Source organism: Delphinapterus leucas, chromosome 19 (assembly GCF_059928025.1).
Source record: "Delphinapterus leucas isolate spDelLeu-1000000601 "Yukka" chromosome 19, BTC_Dleu_Yukka2, whole genome shotgun sequence".
Classification (NCBI taxonomy): Eukaryota; Metazoa; Chordata; class Mammalia; order Artiodactyla; family Monodontidae; genus Delphinapterus; species Delphinapterus leucas.
Window position 1 is genome coordinate 61,689,721 of NC_143147.1, and position 8,674 is coordinate 61,698,394.

At 56.2% G+C, this 8,674-nt stretch overlaps 1 long non-coding RNA gene across 2 annotated transcripts; it reads left to right on the forward strand.

The window, feature by feature from the left end:
* The first annotated feature begins 1,419 nt into the window (after positions 1–1,419).
* LOC111182773 (uncharacterized) lies at positions 1,420–6,384 on the forward strand. 2 transcript variants are annotated; one of them, XR_002646819.3, is made up of 3 exons: positions 1,420–1,818; positions 3,608–3,734; positions 3,829–6,384. It is a non-coding gene; the product is annotated as an uncharacterized LOC111182773 (long non-coding RNA). The 2 variants fall into 2 exon arrangements; XR_016389052.1 differs by lacking the exon at positions 1,420–1,818 and having other exon boundaries at positions 2,626–3,734; positions 3,829–3,985; positions 4,091–6,384.
* Positions 6,385–8,674: the final 2,290 nt, after the last annotated feature.

An 8,674-nucleotide genomic window follows, 5' to 3' on the forward strand; every position in this document is an offset into this window, starting at 1 on the left:
CCATCCTGAAGCCATCTAGGAACCTACCATTGGGTCACCTCATTAGCAACAAAGACTCTCCCATCACTCAGAAAATTCCAAGAGTTTTTGAAGTTCTGTGCCAGGAACTGGGGACAAACACCAGATATGTTCTTCATGATACCATGGAGGACTTATCATGATCATTTAACCACTGGCTGAGGCTGGGAGAGTAACTTGCTCCAAGTCCAGTAGCTGGTCAGTGGCAACCATGGAACCAGAGCTCAGGTCACGCCCAAATCTTTGGGCTTACTCTTTTTTTTTTCTTTTTAAAATATTTATTTATTTGGCTGTGCTGGGTCTTAGTTGCGGCACACGGGATCTTTAGTTGTAGCATACAACTACTTCCCTGACCAGGGATCCAACCCGTGCCCCTTGCAATGGAAGCCCGGAGTGTTTTTTTTTTTGTTTTTTTTTTTGCGGCATGGGGGCCTCTCACTGTTGTGGCCTCTCCCGTTGCGGAGCACAGCCTCCGGACGCGCAGGCTCAGCGGCCATGGCTCGCGGGCCCAGCCACTCCGCGGCATGTGGGATCTTCCCGGACCGGGGCACGAACCCGTGTCCCCTGCATCGGCAGGCAGACTCTCAACCACTGCGCTACCAGGGAAGCCCCGGAAGCCCGGAGTCTTAACCACTGGATTGCCTGCGAAGTCCCAGGTTGTTTGTTTTTCCGACATCCATCCTATTCTTGAAAGGGACCTGTTGTGACCCACAAAAGTTAGAAAGTGTGCTTAGGTGTCAGCCATATTGTATAGATTCCAATTTCCATCTGCAAATAAAGGACAGCCACTTCAGCTCTGTGTACTAACCATGTCTTTTATTGTCTGGATTTCTGATGCTTTGACATCTGGGTCTTTGCAGGTACTGGAGAGACACCCTTCCAGGGTTAGCCACTTTCTAGAGATTGTAAACAACTCACCTGAGTGTGCTTTTTTTTTTTTATAGAATGAATTTAAATTTATTTTTGGCTGCGTCGGGTCTTCGTTTCTGTGCGAGGGCTTTCTCCAGTTGCGGCGGGCGCGGGCCACTCTTCATCGCGATGCAGGCCTCTCACTATCGCAGCCTCTCTTGTTGCAGAGCACAGGCTCTGGACGCGCAGGCTCCGCGGCCATGGCTCACGGGCCCAGTTGCTCCACGGCATGTGGGATCTTCCCAGACCAGGGCTCGAACCCGTGTCCCCTGCATTGGCAGGCAGATTCTCAACCACTGCGCCACCAGGGAAGCCCTCGCCTGAGTGTGGTTTTTATATACAAACAGACCAATCCAGAGCCCGTGCCTCCAACCACCTCCTCTGTGGGGCTCTCACACTCTGGGCCCCTGAACACCTGCCCTAATCTCCCCAGGGCCAGGTACCAAACGACTAAGGCAGCCCCTATGCCCCACAGCCTCCTGAAATTACTCAAACTGCCCAGTCCTAAGCTTGATCACCCTGCCCCGCCCATCCCTCCCCATGGAAACCACAGTACAGGCTCTCGCCCACATTTCCCCTCTCTGCCTCTGGTGTTTCCCCACGTGACCCTGCATGGCCCGGCGTGCCCCGTCCTCTCGGGAACCGTGAGTCACGAACTGTCTTTTCAGTGGCAGTTTTCTCCCGACCTGTTGGCCTCACTCTGCCTCAGCTTTTCTCTTACTGTACTGTATGTTAGAGCACTCTGGCTTCAGCTTTGCCGATGGGGGTGGAGGTCGGGGAGGCTGGCAGGTGCTTCTGCGTGAGTCATTAACTTAACTAATGACCAACCTTGCTCATCAACAGAGGCCGTTCTGGAGTCACCGTGGCAGACCTTTCTCCGCACCGTTTCGGGTGAGTCGAGAGAGGAAATTTTCCTTGGACCTGGGTCATCTCTGCTCCGCAGAGTCCGGGAAGGCCAGAGGGTGGCGCTGGTCTGGGCAAAGAGCAGCCTGTGGTCAGGGAAGGCAGCCCACCTGGGTCAGAGGCCGCTGACATCACAGGCCAAATGGATGTTCAGGGAGAGACCCCGTGACAACTGAGTTACAAGAGGCCGCCCAGAAGTTGTCTGACCTCATGGAAAAATCAATGCACCTCTTGTTTTTGTCTCCTGAAATATTTCATCGGTGATGGTCCTTCCCCAGGTGACAACATATTTTATGACAAAGTGCGGCAGGCTGCTGGGCCTCCGGTGGCTTCAGACACAGCCTGACATCCTTCCCTGTCATTACTGACGAGCCTCACCTGCCTGGGGCTGGAAGGCGGCCTGGGAGGGAGCCCAGATGCCATAAACTCCATCCGTTTCCGGAGAAGATCCCCGTGGCAGTGAGAAGGCTGGAATCCTAGGATGTCAAAGCTAGTGTCAGGGCACCTGGGCCCACCCGAGGCCTGGAGAGAGTCCCCCGCCCTTCAGCAGAGGGTCTGGAGGGGAGGAGGTCCGAGGTTGCATTGCTAGCTAAGGAGAGGGCAGAGACCAAAATGTGAGACTTCTAGTTTCCAGTTCAGCATTGTTTTCTGCTCCTCCAGCGGCTTTTACAAAGTGGCCCCCCTCCCTCCTCCCCTCCCTCCTCCCTCCCATCCTTCTGCCCCACCTCCCCGCCCTCCCTCCCTTTTCACAGACTGCAGGGAGCCTTCCACATGCCAGGTACTCCCTGGTGTTTATTTGCTCAGCCCTGTTTGCAGACGGGGCCTTTCAAGGGGTGAGCAGCATGTAGGAGAAGCAGTATCTGGGGGGCCCGGAGCGCAGGAGGTCTGGAGGCACGCCGCTCTCCTGCGGTCCTGCTTCCTGGCTCCTATCCTTGTCCACGCCCCCCCACCCGCCCCGTCTCCTGGGGACCCCCTGCCCCTCAGAGCAGGGCCTCCGGGATCCAGTCAGGGCCAGATAGGGTCACCTGAGGGTTGGGACAGGCCAAGGTCAGACGGCTTCTCTACATCATCCCTGAGGGGGATGCACAGACACGGTTAACCTGCAGGGGGTGGGGACACAGAGGGGGCTTCAGTCCTCCATCCTTCTCCTCGGGCCAGCTCCTCACGCCCCTGACGATTAGGGGCAGAGGACAGGCCACATGACCTCTCCTGGGGCTCCTTCCGCCTCAGGTCACTTTGTCCTGCCTCTGAGAGGAAGGGGAGCCCCAGGAGCCTCAGTTTCCTCTTCCGCCCCTTCCAGCTGGCTGCCGCGGTCAGTCCCTCTACTGTTTGCCTGTCTGTACCAGGGGCCTGGTGAGCTGAGGCCGGGGTCCCTTCCAGCCCGGCCACGCCCTGGTTGGCGGAGCTAAGGTTCTCAGGGTGGCTCCTGGACCTCCAGCTGTAGGAGCACCTCGGGGGCTTGTTAAGCAGGCAGATTCCCAGGCCCTGTTCCCAATCTCAGGGCTGAAATGGCTGGGTTTGGGGCCTGGGAATCTGCAGGCCTACCAGCACCCTCTGGTGAGGCTGCAGGACCAGATGCCTCAAGGGCGGGACCCGGGGTGGAGGCAGCAGAGAGGTTTGGGCAGGCAGTGCAGGCTGGGGTGCCCCTTGCTAATTGGAGAGGAACCTCCGTTTCTCCTGCAGAGTGAATCCAAGCCCATTAGAAACTGAAGGGCACAGCAGAGAAGGAGAGGGGTCGAGCTGGCCTCCACCCCCTGCCTCTCCCTTCTCCACTCAGCCCCTCCCCCAGGCTGATCGCCTTCCCAGAATGGAGATGTCACTCAGCACAGCCTGATCTCAAGAAGCCGAACCCACCACTTAACAGAGATGCAAATCCCTGAGCCCAGGGACTGAGCTTGGCGGAGGTTCTGGGGGTACAGGGAGGGTGGGATGGGGAGGCTGCCCCAATGAGGGGGTGGTGCCTGGCCTGTGCCGGCTGCTTCCTCTCCACTCCATCAGGTCTGGCACATGCCAGGACACCGGCTCCTGATCGTGGCAAAGGGAAATGAAGTTGCTGCCCCTGAGCTAATTAAGGAGGCAGGGAGGCCGGCGGCTGGGAGTTGGCGAGCAGAGTGGTGGCAGTTGCCAAGTGTCCAACACGCTGCCCACGTGCCAGGTCCGGGGGGCGGCGGTGGGAGGTGGGGGAACGGGAATCCTCCTTGAGGAAAACCAGCTGTTTCGAGGTCAACTCCCCTCCCCCTGCCTGCGTCTGTCAATTCAGCAGACGAGGTGTCTGTCCCCATAGCTGGCACTTCCCAGGGACTTCCCGGAGGAAGGGGACCGAGGCCCCCTGCTAGAAGCTCCTGGCACATGAGAACAGCCTCCAGAGCCGTCCTGTCCAGTATGGAAATCTCTGGCCACATGTAGCTATTTAAACTAAAATCTGCTGCAATGAGGTAAAACGTAAGATTCGGTTCCCGTTTTGCTGTAGCCACATATCCAGCGCTGGAGAGCCGTGGGAGGCCGGTGGCCACTGCACTGGGCAGTGCAGGTACAGGACCTTTCCGTTGTCGCAGAATATTCTGTTGGCTAATCTTCAGCAACGGGCCCACCTCATGCCTGCAGCGATCATCCTAACAATTGCTTTCACTGCAGCCTAAATCCACGTACGTTACTCTTATGGAAACTTAGGAGAAGAAGCGAACGTGCACCCTGCCCTGAGACCGCCAATCAACTGAGGCGCATTTATTGAGCCCCCGCTATGTATACGTCAGGCGCTGTCCAGAGCCCTGGGGTTGCTGAGCTGAGGGAGGCCGTCCCCCACTCTCAGAGGGCAGGGAGCACTGATGTGCACAGCGATAATGTCGCCGTCGCTTCTGTGGGACAAGGGCTGTCCTGGAGGCAAGTGTGGAAATCTAAGGGGGCTGAGCTGTTTGGCCAAACCTGGGGTTCAGAGTCAGACCGTGAGGTGTTGCAAGGCTCTGCTCTGTTTGCTGGCACGTTACTGAGAAGATCACCACGGAGGCTGTGTAAGGCTGTGACACAGCGTGTGCTGCAGAAAGACCCACCTTGAACTCCCCATTTAAAGTTTTCCTCTCCCGGGGCTTCCCTGGTGGCGCAGTGGTTAAAAATCCGCCCGCCAATGCAGGGGACACGGGTTCGAGCCCTGGTCCGGGAAGGTCCCACATGCCACGGAGCAACTAAGCCCATGTGCCACAACTACTGAGCCCGCGCGCCACAACTACCAAAGCCCACGCGCCACAACTACTGAAGCCTGTGCACCTACAGCCTGTGCTCTGCAACAAGAGAAGCCACCGCAATGAGAAGCCCGCGCACCGCAACGAAGAGTAGCCCCCGTTCGCCGCAAGTAGAGAAAGCCCACGCGCAGCAACGAAGACCCAACGCAGCCATAAATAAATAAAATAAATTTTTAAAAAAGTTTCCTCCCCCAACGTAACCTCTCTGTAGCACGTTGGTCATGCTCTACCACACCAGCCACATAGTAATAACCCCACAACTGCATCTGCAGACTCTCGCTTCCACACGCCGGACCCTTATACACACAGCGGTGTCGGGTTCATTTCCACTTGGCTATGTCACTAGCACCTCATACTCGGTGTATCCCAGACTGAACACACCCGTGCCTCTTTCCAGCTCTGCATCTTACTCTCCTCTCTGCTGCTGGCTAGTGGTCTTTTGAGATTCAACTCCTTGTCACATCCACTGGGAACTTCCCCTAACTTCTGGCCTTTCCCACCACAGCCCCAGCCTGCACTGGGTCATCCATCCACCTTCTGTGTTGTATCCTGTGTCTGTGTCTGTGGTCAGTCTCTTGGGATCCTGTGAGCCCTTTCAGGGCAGGACACTGCGTTCCTTCTGTGTAGTTCTTGGGTTATTCTAGTTCTTAGCACATAGCAGAGGTTCAATAAATATTCCTTAAATAAGTGGTTCTCCCCAAATAGTGATTGACAGATAGTGGTTGGACAACAGGTGACCCAACTGTGTAGGAATGAAAAATAATGAACCTCAGAACAGTCCTGTAATCAATCCCCTATACCAGGAGTCGGGCAACGTTTTCTTAAAGGGACAGATAATTAATATCTTAGGACTTGCGAGCAATGCAGCCTCTGCTTCAACTCTTCAATTCTGCTTTTGTAGCATGAAAGCAGGCGTGGACCTTACACAAACAAATGGGCACACTGCCCCAACAACAGCAGGCCATGGTTTGCCCTCCCCTGCCCTACACCAAACACGGCTGGGCTTGAGGACATAGTAGGAGGACTTCTCTCAGGCGGGGCCTGTCCTTTCGTTACTTATGGTCCCGACGGAAACACTGTATGTGCGTGTGTGTGTGTACGCGCGCGTGCGTGTGTGTGTACGTGTGTGTGTGTGTTTGTGTGCATCTGTGTCCACTCACACATATGCTCAAAAAAGTTGCTTAACTTCCCTGGGCCTCATTTCAGCATCTGTTAAGGGAATGATCAACGCATGGGTTTATTCCCACTCCCCAAGCAATGCTTGCTTTTTTCTTTTGTTTTTTCCAGCACGTTCTCCACTCCCCATCCCTCACTCTCATCTCGGTCCCAGGTGGCACCAGTGCCATCGGCAGAGGCCAAGGATGGCAGAGTTGGAGGGGGTGGCGGGAGCCCTGTCCAGGGTAGATCTTGACTCACAGAGCTTTGGGACTAGGAAGTGTGAAATTATCTGGGAATATGTAAAACATTCAAAATAGGGAACAGGTTTCCAGTTTCCTGTGGCAAGACGCACAGGCTTGGGGGAGGCCAGGCCCTCCACCACCCGCCTGCCCCCCAGCCCCAAGCCTCTACTTTTTCATCTTGAAACGAGGACCGTCCCCCCAGTCCTGGCTCCAGCCTCACCAGGACTTGAGGTCTGCGGCTATGAAAGCACTTTGTAAACAGCTCAGGGCTGGACACATGTAAGGAATTAGAGGGTTATTTTTCTGGATTCTGGACCTAGAAGCCAGGCCGTAAGACATGAAGTAATGCTTTGTGTTTTGTTTTGTTTTGTTTTTCTTTGCAAATAGGAGGCTGGAAAGGGTGGAAGGAAGTGGTGGGACCAGAGACAAAATGGACAACGAGAAAAGATGAGACTTTGGCTTGAGGTTTTTATCATAAGATGGAGCTGCTCTCAGAGGGTTCTGGTTGCCCTCGGTGCGTGCTCCCATCCCCTCCCTGGCCTCCTCTGCTTCCCTCTGTTCCTTCCATTGTTCTAGAGCCAGAGGCACTGCTCCTTGTAGGATGCTGCCTCCCCTCCCCCTCGGAAGGTAGGGACCAGGCCCCTGGGGGGAGAACACAAGGGGGCTGGAGGGACGGAAAGGCCGGGGAGGGGCTGCCAGCTTGTGCCAAGCATGCAGTGCAGTCACCGTGTTCGTTTTTTAAAAGTCAAATCCCTCGTCGTTGGGCTCCCCCACCATCCCCAGAGCCCCTCTATTATCCTTAGGCCATTTGGTAGTTGTTGCTATGGAGACCACAAGCAAAATGGCATATGCAAATCAACACAAGCAATAACAGCGGGAAAGGGCGGGAGAAGCCGGCGGTGGGGCGGGTGGAGGGGGGCCCGGGAACGCTTCCGCCTGCACCCATCGAGCTTGAGGAAGAAAGGACTCTCGGAGGGTCCAGGCACAGGTCAAGGAGGCTCCAATACGAAGACTTCTCGGCCTGGGAAAATGCAAAGAGAGGGGCTGGTTCCCCCTCCCCAGCCTCAAGCATTAACAGGGGCTGGGAGTGGGTGCAGGGCATGCAGAGGGGGAGCTGGCTTTGGGGGAAGACCCCCACGCTAGGCAAGGCCCTCTTGGCCAGGAGACTCCTGGCTTACAGCCACTTTGGGATGAGCCAGGAAAGATCGGCCCTCCAAACCCGGGTCCAAACATGGGTCCAAACATGGGTCCAAACCCGGGTCCAAACCCAGGCTCGGCCAGGCCCCTCCACGCCCTCCCTTTGGAAATAGTCTGTGCCCTTCCTCTTCCGCCGGCGTCTGGCTGTGCAAAGAGGCAACTGAACAGCTCAGTTTTCAAGAGGAAAAACCGCAGCCCCCAAGAATAGAAATATGTGAACCTGAGGCTTCTTGATCGAAATAAGGACTGACTCCGTGGAACGGAGATTTGGGGGACTTTCCCCTTTTTCCTAGAGGTTTCCCAATCCAGGCTGATCAAAGCCACGGCAGATGTGCTCCGATTGGCTGCGTGAAACCAGGGCCCCAGGACGCTGGGCTCGGAAGCCACCGAGAGAAAAGGCAGAGCCCCGCTGACTCCCTGTCCAGGCTGAGTGTGGGGACAAGCGCTCGTGTTCTCGGGGATGTTTTGTGAAGCAGAGACTAGCGCTCAGTGTGGAACCGCTGTCTGAACTTCAACCCAAGCTGCCAAAGCTTCTAACTAGAATACACGGTCTGCAGAATTTGCTGGAACCTGGACCGGGGAGGGCCTGCCGCAGGGCTGCTGCCCGGCTCTGCACTCTCCCCCATGCCCCACCCCGCCCACATTCTGCATCTCACCTGGTTCTGCTTTCCCGGTCTCTTTCTCTCAAGCCTTTCTCTTTTGATATCTTGCCAAACGGACGTGGGGTTCCTGTCACCAGCTCCGAGCTCAAGCTGCCACAAGGGGATCCTGCTTTCCTCCAGGGGTGTCATCTCCCCCTCCAGTGAGGTGTAGTACCCAGGGCGGTGTGATGCTGGGTGCCCACCTCCCTCCACAGAAGACAAAGGGACCAGTTCTGCATCCCCTGCCCTGGGACAGCCAGGGGTAGCCGTGTCCTGAGCTCAGCCAGACACTCTCCTGGGACTCTGATCCCTGAACAGGGGTCTCAGGGTGGTCAGGAATTGGGTGATGTCCTTCTCGGTGCTACCACAG